Source organism: Lissotriton helveticus, chromosome 8 (assembly GCF_964261635.1).
Source record: "Lissotriton helveticus chromosome 8, aLisHel1.1, whole genome shotgun sequence".
NCBI classification, from domain to species: domain Eukaryota; kingdom Metazoa; phylum Chordata; class Amphibia; order Caudata; family Salamandridae; genus Lissotriton; species Lissotriton helveticus.
Genome location: NC_136069.1, coordinates 442308225 through 442332371, shown reverse-complemented (window position 1 = coordinate 442332371; position 24147 = coordinate 442308225). Strand labels below are relative to the sequence as shown.

General features: G+C 45.6%; 1 pseudogene; it reads right to left on the bottom strand.

Moving 5' to 3' along the window:
• Positions 1 to 6641: 6641 nt before the first annotated feature.
• On the bottom strand, positions 6642 to 8867 carry LOC144774179 (18S ribosomal RNA; annotated as a pseudogene).
• Positions 8868 to 24147: the final 15280 nt, after the last annotated feature.

Genomic DNA, 24147 nt, shown 5'->3' with positions numbered 1-24147 from the left:
AATTATGCTGCTCCCTTGGTGATGTTTTCACAAAAGTGATTTTAAAATGTTGGCCACACCGAAATGTTATCTTTCATTTGGTACCAACTCACACAAATAACTCTTTATTTTTACAGAAATGTGAAGACCGTGCCAACAGGTTTTACCGCAGTGGAACGATTTTGCACCTCGTTTTTCCAGATGGAACAGGTCAGGTTTGGTATCCGTTAAAGGCTGACACCGTTTGTAGCATCAAATGGAGAGCAGCAAGATTTGGTTTGGCAAAGACGTTTGGGTCCCCAAACACTTTTTCCTATTTTTTTTTTAGCAGAACAACCTTATGCTTTAAAATGTGTCCACCTTCACTCGAGTCCAAAATAAACAGCAACTTATTACCCTAAGGGAAAAATAGAGCTCCATTAGAGCGTATCTTCTACAACCTAGATTTTGATCAGCTGTTATGGGCCTCATCAGAAGTTCAACCTCCGCAGGAACAGCACAGACTCTGGAAGCATCTGAACTGATGAATATTAACCCCTTCACTGCGGGGTTGTTTCCCCCCCGCTGTGCTGGGGGGCCGTGGGCGCTCACAGCGCCCTGGTGCTCATGACAAGGTCAGCTCGTCATGAGCCACGGCACTCCGGTGCTCATGACGAGCTGAGCTCGTCATGACCAAGCCCGTTCCAATGGAACGCTCAGCACAGCAGGGGGATCAGACCAGCATGCGAGCGTTCCATGTAACGGGCACGGTCATGACAAGCTCAGCTCGTCATGAGCACCGGAGCGCCGTGGCTCATGACGAGCTGACCTCGTCATGAGCACAGGAGCGCCGTGGCTCATGACGAGCTGCCCTCATCATGAGCACAGGAGGGGTTAAGTGAGGAATAACCAGAGGACTTGGGGTGAGAATTACCGATTCTTCGAGGCATATTTACAAGCTCCTATCGCCACCAGAGCGTCACTTTTTGTGATGCTCCAGTGGCATTAACGCCACCATGTAAATATGCCCCTTTCTGCCACAATCCTCTGCGGCAAAGAGTTGTGCAATGGGTGTTGGGCATTTCACAGTAAAACACACATTATTTTTTGATGCTGCCCCATATTTACTAGGCTGGGGCAGTGCCAAAAATGAAGGTCAGTGAATTCCTGGTCTTAGGATGGTGATACGAGGAGAAATTATTATCTCCTCGTTTTTTGCTCTTTCAATATGTACTGCATCCTGCACCACACAAAAAAACAAATCACCATTATTGATTGTTTATGTGCAGGAAGGTGTCCCTTCCTGTACCTAAACAATCGCCCTTGCAGTTCAGGTACCCTTGCAACATGGTGCTTGGGTGCCTGCGCTGGCCCAAGGCAGCTTTTTTTGCACCGGCTCTAGGGGAAACATAGGGGTATGCCATATTTTTGTGAATACTACGCATTCCTACATTTTAAAAATGTTGGAGCAGGGCGTAGCCAAATTTGACGTAGTTCCGACATTTTTTTGTAAATATGCCCCTTCATTGCTTCGCGGACCCTCAGGGTCCAACATGTAAGACCAACTAACTCAGCCCAGTATTGGTAACTCCAGCGGCATGGGAGTTAAATTACCGGATAATGGCACTCATGAAGTCATAAATGTTATTTCTTCTAGAACAAAGGTAAATTAACAGTCATCACAAACACACTTTCTAAGTAAGCCCACCTGTAATAGTAAAAAATGAAAAATACCTCAGAGCACATGAAAATATATATTACAAAGCTTTTGTTAACGACCCTTTGACTTAAGTGAAATCGGCTACAGCCATTTAATAAAAAGGATCTTAGAATTTCAAAAACACTTTCTTGAGGCCATACCAAGCCTTGCTTTTTATCAAGGAGTCATATGTCCTTGTCATGCATCAGGACACACTTCATACTTTTAATGTTCTCCTTTAAAATTGTGAAATTAATAGAAATGTGTCCTCTTATTTGGGAGGACCATGTGCGTGTAATCTTAGCCCTGACTTCAGGGCTGAAACACTTGCAGTGCATCAACACTAGATCCTGTCACGCTTGTTATTTTTTAACACTCCCTGGGAATGCCTTATCTCTTCGTTCAGTCTTGAGGGTCTGTGTCACGGTTCTAATGTATGTCTTGCTAAAACCTTTGCAGGGCCTAATTTGAGGCAGTGGATGCAAGTGGGGCTCACTGACACTCGGTTTTGGGAACTGGCACTTATTTTTCCTCATCACCTAGAGCAAGAGAGGAAAAACACAAAAGGATCGAAAAAAAGGGCGAAAAAGCTAGAAAAACAATGACAAAGAATAAAAACCTGGTGGTGGGTGGGTAGGATGACAATGATAATAAGAAATGTGGCAGTTTTTGTTTGGGTGCTGATGGATTTCTGGGGAGTTTTATTATTATTAGTCAATTCTGATTTATATTGTGTGCAAATTTCGTGTTCCTCCATTTGACACCTTAATAAAGAAATGTGATACAGACAAAGAATGAAAATAAGGATGAAAAGGATTATGGAAGAGTGAAATAAAGGGTAGGGAGTGAAAGTTGGAGGATGAAAGAGACATGTAGTGGAATTGAGACTACGCAGCTTTGGCATTTGGTACCCTTCCTTTTGATAGCGCAGGCCATGGGCTTCCGAACAAAACTATGGGCCTGGGCAACTTATTCTATCACAAATTAAGAACTGAATCTTTGGCAGTCTCCTCCCCCCATGCACAAAACTTTCAGTTTGCAGAAACACAGGAGCCCCTAGTTTAGCAAAAAAAGAAGTGATTAAGGTACAACAGACAAAAGGATTTTGGCATCACAATTATTCGGCAGTCATTAGGGTCTTCCACCAGATGGTGAGGACTTCTAATCAAAGTTTTTCACAGCCAAAATGATCCATTTTACTAATTCTGTTATAGAAGCTGTTACATCTCCTATGGCTTTATTTCAGGAAAACTCTAAGCATTGGAGCTATAATAGCATCAAGAAGACTGCCTCGCTTCTCAATCCCTATGCGATGACTTAGCCATCTTTTTCTTTAAAAGATCAGCGACATCCTCAATAGTATCCCTAATATCTGTTATATGACATATTCTAAGGACTAGTTCTACTAGATGTGTCCCGGAGCGACGGTGAGGGTAAATGGTCATACCTTGCAAGAGTTTTGTATACGTAGAGGCACATGTCCGGAGTGCCCCCTCTTGCCCATGTTGTTCGCCCTGGTGATTGAGGTACTGACAGCATGGATAAGCGTAGACGCAAAAGTATGGAGTTGGAGACGGTGGGTGGAAGAATGTATTTCATTATATGCAGATGGCATTCTGCTACACCTATCCAACGTGACTCAGACTCTGGACAGATTGAGGTACATTTTTCAGACGTGAACTTTCCGGTTTTGCCGTAAACTGGGATAAGTCATCGTTATTCCCACTGGGAAATGATATTTTGGGCACACACCTTGCATCGCCACGTCAGATCAAGAGGGTGAAATTCAAATATTTGGGGATCTGGGTAACTTTCACTCTGGATGCATACCATGAGGCTAACCTGATGCCTCTTTTGAACTGCTTTGAACAAGATGTGAGTCACTGGCAGGCACTGCAACTTTCCTTACTGGGAAAAGCAATAATGTTTTATATGGTAACACTTCCTAGAATTCTCTATAATCTCCAGAATACCCCATTTAGAATATCCGAGTTTTTTTATACTAAAGTGGATAAATTATTACAAACCATGTTGTAGGTTGGCGGGCTGCCTCAAATATCCTTGAAAACTGCGCAACAATCAAAATATGAAGGGGGTATTGCTCTGCTGAATATACGGAAATATTATGATGCGGCTCAGGTGAGTGTGGTGAATATACCAATATAAACCAATGTTGATCACCCTGCGTTCCAGAGAGATAGGATGGGAAAGCACAGTTCCTTACATGCCTCTATGGTGGTAAACTGCTCCCGGAGGCTAGCCCGGCGACAAGGATGGTAGTAGACAGTTGGAAGAGACTGACAAAGGACATCGGATGGATTCATAGATAAACACCCAAGACACCACTTTAGGAAGGTACTAAGTTGAAAGAAGTAAGCGCATTGCAGGGGTTTAAAGGATGGGCTGTGCACACTAGCAGATGTGTGGGATGCCAACGGAGAGGTGGCCTCTTCCTACTTAAGGCAAGAATATCAGATGTCGGATACACAGTGGCTCAGGAATGGACACTTATCACACGCACACAAAAATAGTATATCATCAGATGAGGAAACGCAAGATGCCTTGGAACATAGACTTTTTGATGAGCTGGTAGAGAAGAAGCTAGTGTCCCAGACATATGGTACAGTAATGAGAAATATGCAGATTGCACTGGATACATTCAATGATAGATGGTACAGGATGTGGGTGAGCTGGACAAAGACGACGGGAGAGAGGCATTACATTTCCCGACAACTGTGGCAATCAAAGCAAGTTTTAGATTGATCCAGCTAAAGATACTACATAGAGTATATTACGCACACACTCTGTTGTATAGAATAGGCTGGGCTGAAGCTGAGTGTGGCTTACAGGGCTGTGGAATGGAAGGTTCCTTTTTCCATATATTGTGGAACTACCCACTGAGTTGGAAGTTTTGAGGGGAGGTGGACGAATCATTAGCCACGGCGACAGGAATAGCACTGACTTGTCGACCTAATTGGCACTGGTATGGATATTGGAGGCGGGGGATCATTCACGTTACCAAAAGCTAATTGTCAACATAGGATGTATGGTGTCTAAACGAGATATTGCTCAAAAATTGGGATCAGGTTCTATCCCAACACACCAGACATGGGAAATGGGAATGGAATACTGTAGGATCATTAAAGAAGAAGTGTACAAATGTATGAATAAAGATTTTTAAAATTGGGGTGGTTGGATCTCCAAAACGATTTGAGTGGGTGCATTGAGATAGTAACTTCTATTGTAAAGGGACTACTCTACACAGACCGAAGGACAGGAAGAATTGTGAAATTTAATAATTAAAGTGATGTTCTGGACCTAAGGTGGGAGTTTGTTTTTAAAAAACAAAAAGCTAATGACCGCCCACCCAGGGAATTTCTTTTTCTCTAGGAGCACAGTCATTATTAGTTTTTTTCTTTCCCTTTCTGTCAGGTTTTACCTGGCGGAAATGGACAGAAGAAAAAAACCTCACACCATCCACCCAAAATAGGGCAGGCAGTGTAATGCCCTTCCTCTGATGGCCCTTAATCTTTTGGATCATCAGAGGAAGTTTTCCATCGACGGAGCTCATGATGGTGCCATTGATGGAATGCTGGCCCTCCTTCCAACCCTAAATTGGATGGTGGGGCGCCATTGGAGTGGTGGGCAGGATATTCTGCCATGTTCGGTTTCCACTCAAATGTGGCCTGAAGACAATAGAGGTCAAGCAAATTCTGGTAGAAAATTCACTAACTTATGCCACTGTATGTGTGAGCATGAACAACATACCCACATCGTGGGGGTACATTTTCAGCGTCTACATGCTTATTATGCCAAACATGCAAAGTGGTGTTTCAGGGTGGGCTATTTTGTATGTCTTTGGAAAAGGGACCATATTTCATCATCCAAGACTTCACCAGGACCAAAAAAAATGGACTTGGGCACCATAATCAAAGTACACCCCATTAGGGAATCAGATATATATAAAAACAGTGGCCCATGCTCTGGAATTCAGGGCAGTTTTAAATTTGTAAAGACATGCTGGATAGGCGTTTTGAAGGTATGATAGACTGCATACATTTGTGCTTGCTGCAGGCAATATGTGTGCTAATATCAGGAAAATCAACTGCAACAATTTCTCACCAGCCCATAAAACAGGCCCACAAACAGTCAAAAAATGGCCCACACACTGACCTGTCAGACCAGATCTCCTGGCACTGCCAAAGTGGACCCTTGACCAGTCCGACCCTGTCATCAGCCTGTAGATACCTGCAATGGTAGCCAGTGGTTGACCAGATCAAGTTTTAAATCCTTTGCCTTGTCTTAAGATGTCTTCATCAAAAGTGTCTTCGGCACGTGATCCATGATCTCTATTTTGCCTAGCTTAGGCAGCAGCCCCGAGCCATGCCAGCAGGCTGGAGGTGCCCTGGTGTGAGACACCGAGGGGAGAAGAAATAGTCAGATTCCCACTCACCATCAAAGCAGTTTAGCCAGTTCCTGCTGGGGGTGCATACCTTGAAGCATGAGCAGCAGGGGACGGTTTCAGTTCCCATCCGTTGAAGCAGTTCACACCGACCACGAAAGGAAGGGCATCTCCAACGAGAGGAGCTTGTGGCCCCAGCTCCTTCTCCTCCAGGCTGTCCTGCCACCCGAGATGTGCTGCCCTAGGTTGCTCAAAACCAGGTGGTCCAGGATCACCCGGAGTAGTTCCCAGACAGCACAGCGTGTAGGGGTCCCAGCATGGGTTCTATTTTGAAAGGGCAGTCTCTCGTATTGAGTTCCTCCTGGAGGGGCCAAAGTCACCCTGTTTCCCTAGTATGTAATTCAGGTTTTCCTGGGGTGGAGAAGCCTGCTGCTTGCTGAATCCCCACACGGTTGCTAAAAAGCCATAGAACACTAGCCAGCTGGCGGGCAAGGGGAAGAGTGCGCCCTTTGGCTGGGTTTAATCCGGGAGGCAGCCAATGGCTTGGACTGGCTGCATTAGTCCCTCGAGCCGCTCTGCCGTTAATGATCCATCCACTGGTTCACCTATTGAAACTCTGTTATGACTTTACCTTTTCTAGATAGTAAAGTTTGATCATCTTCTTGGTGTACCACCAGGGTTTTGACAATCATGGTGGTGCTGATCCGAGGACCTTGGTAAAGCACTAAATTAGTAGTAGCGATGGGCAGTGTGTACAAAGGACTGTGACTTAATCATAGCCAGCTTAACCCCACACTCATTGGGGATTTCTTATTTATGGCAAATAATTACAATCCCCAATCTCAGTTATGAACAGGGTTAAGCGGGTTACCTGCAGCCTCCGGCAAAACGGAAGATACATGCAGATCCATTCAGTGTAGCATGCGTGCAGCCCCAAGCGGTACAAAAGGGGGCGGGGGGGGTACAAAAGGGGGTGGTGATGGACGGAGCATCTGAACCAATCAAACACTCACACCCAGTCAACAGATCTGGGTTTAATCCATCACCGTTCTTTAGCCCACTCTGCCACCCCAGTTCAGACATGGCCATATGCAAATCAGTCTGACCCTGTGCCTCATGAGAACAGTACAGCCCGAACTGCCAAGCCATGCCTTCCCTCGACCGGAAACAAGCTTCCGAGGACCGGTGTCTGGCATTTCAGCCGTCTTCAGCCCGGCTTGCTTGAATCCAGTGGCAAAGTGAGCAAGGGACTCACGTCTGAGCATACCCTGCCAACTTTTGGCGAACAAAGCGGTACAAAAGGGGGTGGTGATGGACGGAGCATCTGAACCAATCAAACACTCACACCCAGTCAACAGATCTGCGTGCAGCCCCAGTCACCTAAGCCCATCACAGGCTTGTTATTGTTCGATCTAGTACAGCTAAACGTCCGATGTCCTTTTTAAGAAATTGAATGCCAACTGCTGGAAGTCACATAACTAGTTAGCATGGAGGAATCTGTTTCAGTATCGGCATTAATCAGACAAATTGCTCCATCAACAAAAAATGACCATGCACCACCAACTACGGAATTGAGAAAGAGCTATCAATCTGCCTATCCTTTATGTGTTGGATGAATGAAGTTTCCTATGCTGAGTCAAAGTAAGCAGTAGGCTCCAGTCCTGGTGGGGCCCTTCTGTCAATTTCTTGAAGTTTTAGCTTAACAACCATGCTGCCCCTGTGACCACAAAATCTTTGGTTTCTCAGAAGATGTTCGGCAAATCATCAGAATAATGCAGCAGGATCGCTAGTCGGCATTGTGTATGGTCGTAACTACAATAGCATCAGATCATCTTCAAACATGCAACTTTCTTTCTTGATTAATTAAAGCATTCTTGAAAATGCTTTGCGATTCATCTTGCACCAGTCCAAGAATTTCACCTCTAACAGCTCAATACTAAAACATGTCCCCCTTAATAATAGCCCCAGTTACAAAATACAAGAAGATTGTAGTGGAATCCTATTTCATTTTTTCCTAGCTGAAGTATTCTGGCGACTGGCCTCCTTTGAATGCTCACATTTTTTCAAAGTAAATGCTTCGGACCCCACTACAATAAGTCAAGAGCATCAAACAGGCGTAGAGAGCCAGGGTCTGGGACTGGCAGTAGCTCGCCTCATGGAGGATGACTAGCAGCTCAACTTCAAGATCCAAGTACAAGCTTTTTAACTGCAGCAACTTCGACATGCGTTATTGGAGCTGGAATTACCACAGCTGCTGGCAACTAAATTGCCCACCAAAGGTTTCTCACAAAAAGATTAAAGTGTACTCATTCCAAATACAGAACCTCAAAAGAGTCCTGTATTTTAATTTTTTGTCATTATCTCCCCAAATTAGGAGTGAGTAATTTGTGCAGCTGCAGCCTTCCTTGGATGCAGTAGCCATTTCTCAGGCTCCCTCTCTGGAATCAAACCCTGATTCCACGTTACTCATGGTCACCCTGATAGGCACAGAAAGTTCAATCGAAAGTTGATAGGGAAGACATCGGAATTGTCATCTGGATGTGTGTTCGGCCTGATGTTATCTAGACTCACTAAAATGGGCAGGCAAACCCGGACTTGTTTTGGTCTGCTAAAAGCACACCTCGTGGGAGGTCAGCTCTCATCTGCATGTATTAGCTCTAGTATTACCACAGTTATCTAAGTAACAGATGGCCTTGTGTGGTGCCTGACTTACTATAGGGTTGGGATGGCGTTCATTTACTACTGTTTGTCACTGTTTTAGGTCTGTAGTAAGTTTAAAAAAGTAATTTATTAATAGCAAGGAGCTTAGGGCCAGATGTAGGTGGCCAAATACCGGTCGGTAACGGCCGAAAATACCGATTTTCAGCCGTTTCCGACCGGTATTGAGCGTTCGGTATGTAGGTGATAGGAAATAGGCCGAATCGGTAAATTTACCGATTCGGTAAAATTACCGATCGGTAAAATACCGATTCTGAAAATTTACCGATAATGTTACCGATCGGTAAATTTACCGATCGGTATAGTTACCGATCGGCAAACTTTCCGATCGGTAAACTTACCGATCGGTATAGTTACCGATCGGTAATTTTACCGAATCGGTAAATAAGAATAGGTAAAATTGAACATTGAGATGTAGGGAGGCTCTGAAATACCGATTTTGCCTCAAAATCGGTATTTAAGAGTCGGTATTTACCATGGATTCAAATCAGGTGGTAACCAGGTGCAGCCTATAAAAAAGGACCCAAAATGCAATTCAGTTTGCACAATGGCGGCATTTTATGTAATAGCAAGACGGCTACGGCTACGGGAGGAAGGAGAGAGGGAATGGATGAGACAGGAGCAGGTCTACAGGCAGAGGGTGACCCTGTTCATGCTCACAGAGGAAGAGATACTTCAAAGGTACAGGTTGGCTCCAGACACCATCTTGGAGCTCAGCAGGAACCTCAAACCACTGTTGGAGCACCCCACCGGCACATGCAATTCCAACACATGTACAGGTGCTGTGCAGCCTCCACCTGCTGGCATTAGGGAGCTACCAGAGCGTGGTTGCTGTGGCGGGAGGGGTGACCCAGAGCAGCCTCTCAAGGTTTTTTCACAAATTCCTTGACGCCATGTTGCATAGGATGGAGCATTACATTTCTTTTCCATCCACCCATGCTGAACTTGTTCAAACAAAATCTGAGTTCTACCAGATGGCAAGATTTCCCCATATCATCGGATGCATTGATGGCACGCACATCCCCATGTGTCCCCCTGCTGCCACAGAATACATTTACCGCAATAGGAAGTCCACCCACACCATCAACGTCCAGGTGATTTGCAATGCAAAGTACGTCATCACAGACCTTGTCGCAAAATTCCCAGGAAGTACCCACGACTCCTATATATTTCAGAACAGCGGCATCTATGCACGGCTGTCAGCAGGGGAATTTGGCGAAGGATACCTCCTAGGTAAGACAGAGTCAGCGACCCCTTCCACACCTATTGCAATGAGAATGACAAGTATGCATGTGAGTAATGTATTCCCATTTCCCTTTTAGGAGACAGTGCATATGCCCTACGTTCATTTATCCTGACTCCCTACCTCAACCCCTCCACACCCAGCCAAAGGAGGTATAACCGGGCCCACAAAAGTACACGCAATGTGGTAGAACGGACCTTTGGCATCTGGAAGAGCAGATTTAGATGCCTTCACAAGAGTGTCTGAATATGAGAAACACGCAACAAGGTTCTGCGAGGAGATGAAGAATCGAGGGTATCCCAAAAAGATGCTAAGTCACTCGAAGAAGAGGGCACACTACACTCCACGTGAGTGTTTACTTGAACGAAAGGTGAAACGAGACCTGGATAGGTTGGTATGTGTAACCACATTTGGGCCAGACACACATAGAGTACGACAAATGGTCCTGAAGAATTGGCACTTGTTAGAGGAACTTGAATGTGCGTTCCCGCGGCCGCTATTCGCTTATAAGAAAAATAAGAGCATTGGCCAACATGTAATTAGAGCGGATGTATTAACACCTAAACCAAAAAGCGACCTACTCTCTAAATGGGGCCTTAAACCAATTGAAGGGCACCACAAGTGTGGAAACTGCATATCGTGCGAGTCCACAATAGAGGGATCTGAATTTGAACATAGGGGCGTAAAATGTAAAAACAACAGTTTCTCGAATTGCAGGACACGCAACGTAGTCTATGCAGTCGTCTGTGCCTGCCAAAAAATGTATATAGGAAAAACTACACAACAGGTCAACAGCAGGATCACCCAACATAGGTCAAGAATTAAAAAGAAGGTGGTGAGTGCCCCAATGGTCCAACACTTTTTGGACTCAAACCATAGTGAGACGGACTTTAAATGGACTGTGCTATGCACAATAGTATCATCAGGAAATAAAGGTCCAATGGATATTGAAGACACACTCCTTCGAAAAGAGGCATACCTGATTCTTAAATTTAATAGCACGCAAAACGGATTGAATACTCTCTCTGAGGTGTCCAGATTGTAGTGGAAGAAATGTGTGGGGCTCCACGAGGGTCTGGTAATCTCTCAGGAAATGCAAATGAATAGTGAGGCAATGCGGAACATCAAATTATTAAAACGTTGAGGGACAATATCGCATAGAGTTGCGCCTCCTCGTCATGTAAATGCGGTAAAAACTACAAATCCCAGAAGTCCAGCGGTCACGTGACCGCTATAAGTAACCAGGCAACCTGGCCGCCGCCCTCCATAGTGAAGGAAGGTCCACTGATAGCAAGCTGTACAGAGGTAAGGAGAGCCTGAAGAGGGTTGAGGCATGCAGGGAGAGACTGGTACATCGAATGGGTTTTAAAACGCGACCCGGTTTTTCTTTTAAACAGCGCTTGAACCGGAGAATAATACCCAAGCCAAATACGTGGCGCGCACAACTCGAGTCCTGACGACCGCTTTTTAACAAGGTCAGTATGGACGTGCTGCGCACGTGTTATAATCTGGCCCGACTGAAATAACTCCTATTAGAACGCACTGTATGTTAAATCTTGGCAGGTTGTCCGCGCACATAAAACAAGAGGAACATGGAGTGAGACGCCCCCAAAAAGCCCTTGGTGAACCGATTAAGGTATGATGGTAGCCATAAGCTGTAGAACACGTTTGAGGAGTGACATGAGCCCACTAGGAGTAAAACCAATCTTGCATTACCTGTAGGTCAAAAGCATTACCGAGCCGTAGGGAGGCGCCCATGGACGGACCCAAAAGATATTGAAAGGTATGTCTTGCAGTGTTTTTGCTGATATGACCGTAAGGCTAGTAACGAGTTTGGCTCTAATGGGATTTGTTAATACCCTTTAGACTGCAGCTCAAAACACCTAGAACAGGACACTGGATAACTACAGCTACACTAAAGGTAACTTGGCACCCTATCCGTAGGATATTGTAAGTAGAGTGATAAGTTGAGGCTATGGGAATTGATACTGAAACATTGTTCTTTTCCTTACACACATGCAGATAGAAGTGACAAGGCCCTGAGGAGAACCCATAACTGCTGTATGGAGTTCGAAACGCGTCGGCAGAAGGGAGATTAAATTTAGAAATACTAACAATCACTGAGCCACAGAATTAATGTGTTGTGACATCTCCTGTTGATCGTGACTTTGTCTACTACTGTTCTTTGTATAATAAATCACTGATGGTGAATAGGACGAGGGAGTGACACTCGCCTTTTGGAACAGTTTAAAACAGTTACATACAGAAGTCATGTTGTGTATAGTAAATGTATTGTATATATGGATGTAATGATGTGTTGTCTTTTGTAAATATTGTGTATAAGTTGAAGTATATATGTGTTATATATAATTTTTTTGTGTTGTTTCTCTGACATAGAATTAACGATTCTTACAAAAAAAGAGTATTTAAAGAAAAGGTAAAAATAAATATACCTAACATATCAAACTAAGATTGATGTGTTGCTTATAACTAAGAGCAAACAAAACGAAGTGGGGTGGCATTTTCTAAAAGAAACGTTCACAAGAGTGGAGGCGCAAGGCAGTATACCCCCACCACCTGCTGCAAGATCATAGCTGCCTGTGCCATGTTGCACAACTTGGCTGTGAGGAAGGGTACAGAGGTCGAGTTGTCTGACTACGAGGATCATGACGACGACAATGCTGTGCCTGACAGACAACCTGCTGGAGTCACAACACCAAGTGATGGCAGATACAGACGTGAGGAAATAACAAGCAACTATTTCTGAGTAAGTAATGAGAAACAGACAGGTTGTGTATGGTACAAAAGTATTTATATGTAGCCACAAAGTTAAAGCACTTAAGTGCAACAAATTAAATTTAAGAAAGGTGGGGACAGCATGTCCTGGGTTACATCACCCACTGGCAAAGTCATTTTCGCGCGCGCTTCCCAGAGCCACTGAGATGTTCCCCACTGCCTTCCTCCTGGCCTGCAGGCTCAGCTGGGCGCCTGCTGCTCCTACGGGGCTGCACCACAGCGCTTCCCAAGCTATTGCGGCTACTGCTGTCCTCTCCCTCAGGCACATCCAGGGCAGGATTGTGTGCTGTTTGAGAAATCATCATTGCCTCTAGGGCACTGGTGATTCTGGCCATGCCCCTGGTGACCTCGGCCGTGTTCTGGGTGAGGCTTTCCTGCATGTTATTGCCTCTACGGCATAGCTGTGCTGTGGCAGTGGCGAGGCGATTCATGGCCCTATTGGTTGCTCGGGCGTCCCTGCGCCTTGTGTGCTCTATGTTGTCCAGTTTTGTGCACAGCTGCGTAATTGCAGAAGTAATTCCTGCAGCTAGGTCTGCATTTGATTTTACAATGTCCCTGTTGCTTTGTGCAATGTCACTGATGCCCTTCCCCATTTCTCCTATTGTTTGGTTTAGGGCACGGAATTGGCGGTGGCAGGCCTGTATATATTTGCCCTGCATGCGCTGGATGCGCACAATGCTTCCCTCCAGCCCACGGAAGACAGTGCCATCTCCAGAGCCACCTGCACTGCTGGGCATGTGGCGACGTCTGCGCATGGTGTTGGGCTGCAGTGCAGCATGAGGCATAGGAACAGTGTCTTGAGCCTCAGCTTCTGCTGCCTCCATCATTGGCAGTGGGGCCACGAGTCGCCTCCTGGCTGGTGGGGTTGCAGGTGCAGCCTGTAACATTGATGGGGATGTCTCAGGAGAGAATTGCAATGCAGGGGATTGGGAAAGGTGTGGGGAGTGTGCAAACTCGGGGGTCTGGACTGTCTCATCTTCCTGTGTGATGGCAGTTGTGTCCTCCTCATCCTGCGATGCATGGACATGGCTTGGCCCTGCCTCGTCACTCTCCTCCCTCGCTGCTGCAGTCCCTGTTGTCGGTGTGACTTGACTGGCTGATGGTGCCCCTAGGTGTAAATAAGCGTATGTCAACTGAGTGCTACTGTGTCACTGTGACTAAAATAAAATCTTTACACATTTTACTTTCATTAATCGCCATTACTTTCACTGCCTTGCAGATGTCTGTTCAGTTATACATGGTCTAATATTAGCGGACTACATTTCCCATAATGCATTGCTCCTGTATAGTGCTAGCAGTACTGGACTGGGGTTGGCCTGTGCACAAAGGGTTAAGGGATGCTGCTTGGTATGGGGTGTTATGCTGCGCATGCGTCTTACCTTTTGCTTTGGCTCTGGCTGAGCTGTCCACTTCTCCCAGTCCACGACACTGTCTGGCTCGATGGGAGGCGCCACCAACTCCTCCAGGTCAGTCAGGGGGGGTGCTGGGTTCCTGCTCCACCGGTGAGACCAGCCTGTTTGTGCAGCTCTGCCATCTTTTTCTTTGTGAGGCTCCTGATGTCGTAGAACCTTTTCTTTAAATCTTCCAAGCTCCTGCTGGTGACTCCCACAGCATTCACCCTTTCAACAATGTGTAGCCAGAGCTTGCGTTTTGCAGACTCAGCTAGAGTGAGGGACTGCTTTCCAAATAGTTGTGTGTGGACTCTAACCACCTCCTCCACTAGTACCTGCAGCTCCATGTTGCTAAACTTTATTTTTCTCTTTCTGTCAGCCTTCTGGCTCTCTGTGCTGCTTGCCATTCTTTCAGTATTACACTCAAAACAAATCTCTCCCTGCTGCTCTGTCTCTCTGCTCAGCTCTGCCTGCCTCCAGAACCTTCTAATGAGTTGCAGCTGCCTGGGCAGGCACTTCCTGGTAGGAAGGGGGAGGGTGGTTGCACCTGATTGGCTGTTGTGTTAAGTTTCACTTTTGTTTGCTGCACGTTTTTGAAAATACCGATCGGTATTTACCGATCGGTAAATGCCGATCGGTAAATACCGATCGGTAAATACCGATCGGTATTTTCCGATCGTCCGATACCGACTTTTACCGAATCGGTAAAAAATACCGATTTTTTTATCGACATATCATTTACCGATTTTTAAATACCGAATCGGTAAAATTCGGTATTTAAGAATCGGTAAAATAAAATTACCTACATCTGGCCCGTAGTCTCTTGTGGGTGGATATTTGCCAGTCCCTCCCTAACCCCTTACTTACTTTTCCATTAATGACTCTCATTTTATTGTAAGCAATACCTATCCTCCTTGTCCCTCCTACATATACTACTAAACGGTAGACTTACAAGAGCAGTGATCTCTGCCATCGTAGCGAAGATCTTCACATAGAAAAGATAAGAAAGGCAGATGTCTCCACCTGTAGGTTAGTTAATAGCATTTTGTAGTACATGAATATTACTACGGTAGTACTACTTCACATACAACAAAACACATCTTGTGAATAGGCTCGAAAGGGTAAGCACAATGATAGTGTCTTCACACATATCATCATTGTTCAAATTACTCGCTCAACAATTAGGTTGAGCCCACACAAGCCAGAGACCGCAACATATGTGAGGGTCGGGCCCAAAGTTGAAGCATGTCACCTCTGTTTGGGTGAGGGCTTAGCTTCCTAGGAGAAAACACACTGATAATTTTTATGTGTGCAATGGACGCAAGAGGAATATACACATTTGTTTATAAGGATTTTAATCTCAAGGTTTTTCAAAAATTCATTATTTCACAATCCAACTACAGGTCAGATTCACAACTATGACCAGTAATTTGAAAATAGTACTGCTATAGTGACCACTTTGGGGCATATTTACAAGGAGATTGCTCCACCGGAATATCACTTTTGCCGACATTTTGGTGGTGCTACGCCCTGCACCATATTTACAAAGTGGAGTTTTTGTGGCTTAACGCCGCTTTGTAAACATGGTATCCTTTCACGCAGATATCTGCCTAAAAGGGGCATGCAATGGGTGTTGCTGTGGGTATTCCACCACAACACCCAGTGCTTTCTTGACGCTGCCCCAGATTTACAAGGATTTATTGCCATGCAATAACAGGCGTTAGAATGGCGAAATAAAGGTATTTCTCCTCGTTTTTGACTTTTCTACGTACACATTGAAAGAGCAAAATGCAAATAATGATTGTTTATGGCGTATACACAATCATTAAATAATTACAATTTGCTACTTCTTTGTGTGCTGCAGAGTGCAGCACACATAGAAGTAGCAAATTGCCAATACTGATTGTTTATGTGCATGAAAGGACACCTTCCTGCACATAGACGCAGGGACCCTTGCACTTTGGTGTTGGTGCTAGGCAGATATTTTTAGCACTAGCCATAGAGAAAACACAGGGGTGCGCCATTTTGCTGTAAATATGATGCATGCCTGTGTTTTGGAAATGGTGGAGCGTGGCACTGTGAAATTTGCTGCAGCGCAGTGCTCTGCCATTTCCTTGTAAATATGCCTCTTTGTCTGTAGTTTCAAAACTATGCCTTCTTAATGCGAATCATTGCTTCATTGCTGTACCTATCCCTTTCCACCTACATCATGCAACATCAAACAGACAATGTGTAATTTCTGTGATGTAGTTGAACAAATATCAGCATAAATCAGCATAATCATGTGTTCCAAAGTTTCTAGGAGAAAGTTCAGAGGGTCTCTTAGCTGGACAGAAATGCCTTAAATCAGTTTTGAAAGAGGCTATTCTCGAGGCATTGAACCTTTATACCTCACTTTTTATGCACTGCTAGTCTGTGAGACGTGCCACCTCCTTTTTATTTATTCACAGAAGTTATTCTTCATACTGGATAGTAATATTCATAAGTCATTCTTTATTGATATATTTTTATATAAGTCCAATATCCAGAATATGTTAAATGTTCTGTTAAATAGGGCTGTACGGTCTGTACGGTGGCAGTGATAGAGTGTCCATTTGGGAACGGACACTCTATCACTGCCACTGTACAGACTGCATCTAAATTTGAATGAAGATAATACCATGAATCAACAAATGTGACTAGGACATGCTGATATCACTGTTATGAAAGCCTTGAAAAAGCCCTGGTCTGATTGACATTGTAGGGCGAAACACTTGTCGGCTGTGTAGGATCCTTTCATAAATCTGTTTTTATATTCTGGATATTGGACTTATATGAAAAGATATCAATAAAGAATGACTTTTGAATATTATTATCCAGTATGAAGAATGACTTCTGTGAATAAATAAAAAGGAGGAGGCACGTCTCAGCATAATCCTGTATGATTGGGTCTTTTGGTAGTTGGGATTCCTACATGACACATGTCTTAAACCAGAATTGTAAATTGGGATAAAAGTGAGCGCTGTTCAGTGTTTGAAGGGAAAACCAGAAAATAATATGCACACTTGAACGAGTAGAGAGAGCATCTTTGGGAAACTCTCAGGACTGAGTGACGCAGAAATTAGAAAACATTTTGTCACACAAGTTTTCTCCTGATAGATTCACTGTGAGAAAGCCCATCAAAATAGAGTATAATGCAAATTTCACATGTTTCTGCTCAATGGCTCTGCAAAGACTTCTTGTTTCCTGCCTTGAATGAGATGATTGGTGGTAAAATATTTGATGGCGTTATTGTCAAATTTGTGATTATGAAAAAAGTATTGTTAAAGTGCCTAAGAGCTTGTTTTATGCTTTAAAATCCTGTATATCATCCACGGTAGATTCTTTTTTCCTTAATTGTTCACTAGTTATCCTTCGGGTAATGTTGCTATTTTGATCACACGCACCGAACCAATTCAATTTACCTTCATCATCATGGACGATGAATACATCAAACCACGTATTCGAGCAATCTTCAAAAGTAATGGACAGTCGATGTGCTATCGTCCAAACGGATCACTCTGGTGAGTGTAAACTGCTTTCTACAATAACCGGCATGGAATAAAGATCTGTTACCCACTCTTAGAATATAATTGATATTAAATTAAAAGATGAATAAAATGATGAAGTCAAAAAAGTTCCAGAATAAAAGTATGAAATAAATACTTCATAGAAATGATTACATAAAGGAGCATACACAAATTAACCCCTTCCATGCTTCTGATGAGCCCAGCTCGTCATGAGGCAAAGTGGAGCTGTGCTCATGACGAGCTGTGCTCGTCATAACGGCCGCGGCACTCCCACGCGCAATTGATTCCCCGCCTGTGCGGAAAAATCAATCAGTGGGCGGAGTCGTGACGAGCCCAGCTCGTCATGAGCACAGCTCCACTGTGCCTCATGACGAGCTGGGCTCGTCACAAAGACTGCGCTGCCACGGCCCCCCTCCCCACTGCACCATGGGGGAATGACCCCCGCGGCGGAGGGGTTATAAACAGCTCCACTGTGCCTCATGACGAGTTGGGCTCGTCACAAGCACCGCGGCGCCACAGCCCCCCCTCCACCCCCTGCGCCGTGGAGGAATTACCCGTGCGGCGATTGGGTTAAAAGAGGGCCAATTCACAAAAGCATTTGCAAGTATGAACAGTAGTAATACAAAAGTACTCTTTTAAAAACTTTTATATAACTTCAGCCCAAAACACCCACCTTGCGATCAGTAAAAGTGTAAAGAGTGCTTTCTATTTGTATTAATTGTAAATGAATGTTCCATGAAAATTCACACATACATATTTAGGAGCCAACGTACAAAGGCAGGTTAGACTCAGTGGCGGCTGTCACAGATAAGAGTGGTGAGGCGAGGGCAGAGTGGGGGTCAGGGAAGTCGACATATGTCGACATATGTCGGGATAAGTTACATTAAAACAAAAATGTAATAAAACCACTAACCTTGTGCTCACCGCATTGCCGACCTGGCGATGCGGGAGGTGCAAGGTAAGTGTTTTTATTTATTTTTATTTATTCATTTAGCTTATACCGTTGTATGTGACTTCCCCAAACACCACCCACCCCGCCTCACCACTCTTACCTGTGCCAGCTGCGACTGGTTAGACTACGTAGAAGAGTTCTAGAAGAGCACTCATTCATGTACTCTTAATTGCCCCGCTGAGTATTTACACACAAAAGGACTCCTCTCAGTTCCACACCTCTTCAAGTTCTTTGTATTGTATACATCTGTATTTGCTTTGAAATTTTCATAGAAGTTATTTTTACTAATATCTTTGCTCACAATACCTCAAAACCTATTGTTGAATGGTGATTCTAAATTTTAATTTTCAGATGATTGTTTTGCTAAGTACCGATCGCTAGGATCTCTAGCAAAGGATTATGGAGTAACACAAGTAATACAAGTATACCCTTTTTTTTTCATGTTCCCCGCAAAGCTATTATCGGTTTTGCTCTAGAAATGGATTGGTTAATATTTGCATTAGCAAAATATTTGTAGTGTTTAGTTGTGGGAGTGCAGGAATGTACTTAGAACCATTCCTTTTAAGGTTATTCTTTGAACTGTTCACCAATACAATCCTATAATCTATTTCAGCAAAATTTTTCGCCTTTAGTTCGATAATCTTGTGTATAATTTGAAAATGTCTTCATCAGCTGTGGCAGGCACAGGTAAGAGTGGTAGTGCAAGGTGGGGGAGGTGGGGGTAGTCAACAGACTACGGGATAAGAAAATGATATAAAAAAGTAAATACAAAACACTTACCTTGCGCCAGCCACATCACCGCCAGCTCAAGGTAAGTGCTTTTATTTATTTATTTAATTGTACCTATCTTGTCCCCACCGCTCTTACCTGTGCCAGCCACGCCTGGTCTTCATTAATTTATTTGCTCTGCAAACACAACAAGATAATGGACGGAGTGCTGAAACCTTTCAACCACTCACCCCCAGTCAAGAGATCTGGGCTAAATCCATCATTCTTTTGCTCACTACACTGTTGTAATTCTATCTAGGACCCTAATTCGATATTCCTGATTTATGCCCTTATGTGGTTATAATAGATAATACCCTTATAAAGGCATAAGAACCATATCCATATTTAGCCATAGCCCATGCTGTCCAAATTAAGCAAGGATACTTCCCCAGGCTCCTAGAGAGTACAACGAGTTCTCTCAACAAACCAAATCTCCAGCAACCTCCAGCAACCTGGGAATTCCCCATGGCTTTTGTTTTGATTTGTCCTAGAACTCCTGTGAGCACTGTAAGAACGGCCAGTTCTTAGTGACATCTTTATTGACGTCTTATGTCCAACCTTACGTCAAACCCGGCACCTTTCAGGTATAAAGGGAGGGGCGGCCCACGGACGCCGCCCCTCCCTTTTGACGCACTGAGAGAGACGCTGTCTTTTCTCCTGCCGAGAAATCCAGCTCCGGTGTTCTCAGCAGCCCTTGCGGGTTGCTGGGATATCGAGTCCTGAGAAAGAGATACCAGACCTCCTGCTTTCTATCCCACGGACTGTAGAGTGCTGACCCGCCTGTGCCTCCTCTGTGACTCTCCTGCCTCGTGCAGCTCCGGTCGCTCCCCCAGGCTCCCTGAACTCTGGGCATCTTAGCGCTAGCTTATTGATTGCACCCTTGGCATTTGTGCTCCGCATTTTGAGTTTCATTCCTTCATGCTCATTACCATTTAAGCTGCGCGATTTTGAAAGCTAATTGCAAATTGCCTGCTGCGCTTGTGCCTATTGTTGTGTCAGCCCGCTTTCAAGTTTAACTGTGCCTCTACCCACTTGCACGTTTCTTTTCCCTGGCTGCCGATCTTGAAATATTTGCTGTGAAATACTTCCGGCCATTTTGTTTGTTGTTGTGCCTGCCAGCCCGCCCCTCCACCACGATCACACCTCCCTGCAGCCCCTCCCTCGCTCCGCCCCCTCCTCTCTCCATTTATGACTGATGCCCCAACGCGCAGCGTCCACGCGCTGCGGCCACGCCGAAGGTGCGCCAAAGGTAAGCCCGTCCGCGCCTGGACCGCGCCCAGCGCCAGACCTCCTGGTCCCCGCCGCTCCCAACCCTCTAGAGTCACATATGATGCCGCTACCCTCCTCGCCCTCAACCCCGGACGCACCCCACTATGCTGCAAAGCCACCCCAGGACGTACCCACGGCCCTTTCGCCTGCCTCTCCTGCAAGTTCAACTGCTTCAGGACCCTCACCAAACCCACTTCCTCCACACACAGCTCCGAACTCAACAGCCTGAAATGCATCCTACTGAACACGCGCTCGGTCCACAGACATGCAACAGAACTCTGGGACCTAATCGACACTGCGTCACCCGACATCGCCTTCCTTACTGAAACATGGATGAACGCATCTTCTGCCCCCGACATCGCCATAGCCATACCGGACACTTACAAGATCATTCGAAAAGACCGCACCAATAAAAAAAATGGAGGAGGCATCGCCATCGTCCATAGAAACACCATCAAAATCACAACCAGCTCTGACGACAATCTTGCAACCGCCGAACATCTCCACTTTCAGATCCACTCCGACCCCAGGACCACCCTTAGAGGCACCCTCATTTACAGGCCTCCAGGCACCCGATCTCAATTCAATGACGACATCACAGACTTCGTCAGCCCGCACGCCCTCGCCTCCGAGAACTACATTCTTCTAGGAGACCTCAACTACCACCTTGAAAACATACTCGACAACAACACCACCTCCCTTCTGGACAACCTGTCCAATCTCGGACTCAAACAACTTGTTGACACCCCCACTCACACAGCCGGACACACGCTCGACCCTATCTTCACATCCAGCAAGCCCATCTCCTTCGATCGCACTACAGCTCTCCACTGGACGGATCACAGCTGTGTCCACTTCAGCTACAAAACCACCCTATCCCACAACCGTCCACAATCCATTCCCCAGAGAAAATGGAATAAAATCACCACCGACCAACTCCTCACATCACTCAACCAAAACCCCCCCACCCTAGCAATGGACCCAGACCAAGCGGCCACCAACCTCAGGCAATGGATTACCCACAGTGCGAACGAACTAGCACCCCTGAAAAAACACCAGTTGAAATCATCCAGCAAAAAGGCTCCCTGGTTCAATGATGACCTTAAAAAATCCAAGAAAACATGCCGCACCCTGGAGAAGAATTGGAGAAAAGAACCAACCCCAGACATTATGGCCTCCCTCAAGACAGCCACCCGCAAACACCACCAACTGATTAGATCCGCCAAGAAATCAGTGTTCAAGAACCGTCTCGACAACAATTCTCATAACAGCAAGGAACTCTTCAATATCATCAAAGAATTCACCAACCCTTCTGCAGCATCCAACGACATCACTAACTCCCAAGACCTCTGCGATGCGCTATCCTCCTTCTTCTACAACAAAATTGCCGACATCCACAACAGCTTCAAGAATACTCCCAGTGACCAACCCGCCCCACCCCCTTCAGATCCCACCCCTCCAACTAACAACCTCAGCTCCTGGAACCCAATCACCACTGAAGACACCATTCGCCTCATGAACTCAATCCACTCTGGCTCGCCTTCTGACCCCTGTCCCCACTACATCTTCAACAAAGCTGACTCCATCATCGCTCCCCAACTCCGCGATGTCATCAACTGTTCTTTCAACTCTGCCACCTTTCCAGAAATCTGGAAACACGCCGAACTCAGCGCCCTTCTGAAAAAACCCACAGCAGACCCCTCTGAACTGAAAAACTACCGACCCATATCCCTCCTCCCTTTCCCGGCCAAAGTCATCGAGAAGGCTGTCAACAGCCAACTCGCCACCTTCCTTGAATCCAACAACTCCCTGGATCCCTCACAGAACGGCTTTCGAGCCAAACACAGCACCGAAACCGCCCTCATTGCGGCGACCGACGACATCCGAGCACTCCTAGACAACGGAGAAACTGTGGCCCTCATTCTACTCGACCTCTCCGCCGCCTTCGACACTGTCTGTCACAGCACCCTCATACAACGCCTCAACAACATCGGCATACAAGGAAAAGCCTTGGACTGGATCATCTCTTTCCTAGCTGGGAGAACCCAGAGAGTCCGACTCCCCCCATTCTACTCAGAGCCCACCGAAGTCATCTGCGGCGTACCTCAAGGTTCCTCACTCAGTCCCACCCTCTTCAACGTCTACATGAGTCCTCTCGCCTCCATCGCACGTCAACACAACCTCAACATCATCTCCTACGCCGACGACACCCAGCTAATCCTTTCCCTCACCAAAGACCCCAACACCGCCAAAACCAATCTTCACGAAGGTATGAAAGAAGTAGCCGAATGGATGAAACAGAGCCGCCTAAAACTCAACTCAGACAAAACGGAGGTGCTCATCCTAGGATCCTCCCCCTCACATTGGGACGACTCTTGGTGGCCTTCCGCTTTGGGATCAGCACCCACACCCACAGACCATGCACGTAACCTTGGCTTCATTCTAGACTCCTCTCTCTCAATGTCCAGACAAGTCAATGCCGTATCGTCCTCCTGCTTCAACGTCCTTCGCATTCTCAAAAAGATCTTCCGCTGGATCCCCCTCGAGACAAGAAAGACTGTCACCCATGCACTGGTCACGAGTCGACTAGACTATGGCAACACACTTTACGCCGGAATTACAACAAAATTGCAGAAAAAGCTCCAGCGTATCCAAAACGCATCAGCGAGACTCATATTAGACATCCTGCGCCAAGAGCACATCACCGGACACCTAAAAAACCTCCACTGGCTTCCCGTCAATAAGAGAATTACTTTCCGCCTTCTTACCCACGCACACAAGGCCCTTTATAATCTGGGACCCGAATGCCTCAACACCCGACTGTCCTTCTACATTCCCACTCGCCAACTAAGATCATCCAATCAAGCCCTCGCCGCAGTCCCGCGCATCCGAAAAACCACCATGGGTGGCAGATCATTCTCCTTCCTGGCTGCCAAGACCTGGAACTCACTCCCCACCCACCTCCGCCTTACTCAGAACCACATCTCCTTCAGAAAAGAACTGAAAACCTGGCTATTCGACAAATAATGAACCCCTCCCTCTAGCGCCTTGAGACCCTCTGGGTGAGTAGTGCGCTATATAAATGCCCGAACTTGAACTTGATTACCCAGGTACGGAGCTGACTAAACCCTTAAAGAGAATTCTTGATTCAGATTCTTGGCAAAACCAACTTAACTTAAACTGCTACTTACTTACTCCTTCCCACGTATTAGGCTTAGGTCAGGTACACCGGGGTAGGCGTATTTAGAAGCACCAGTTGAGTACGTTAGTCATTGTATATTTGTATGTATATATTTTATCCATTTTAAAGTATCATATGGCTAAGAAACCATATCAATGCTTTTACAGTATTATTTTATAATACTCCTTTTACTGTACGCACTTTACTTTATGCTAAGTATTG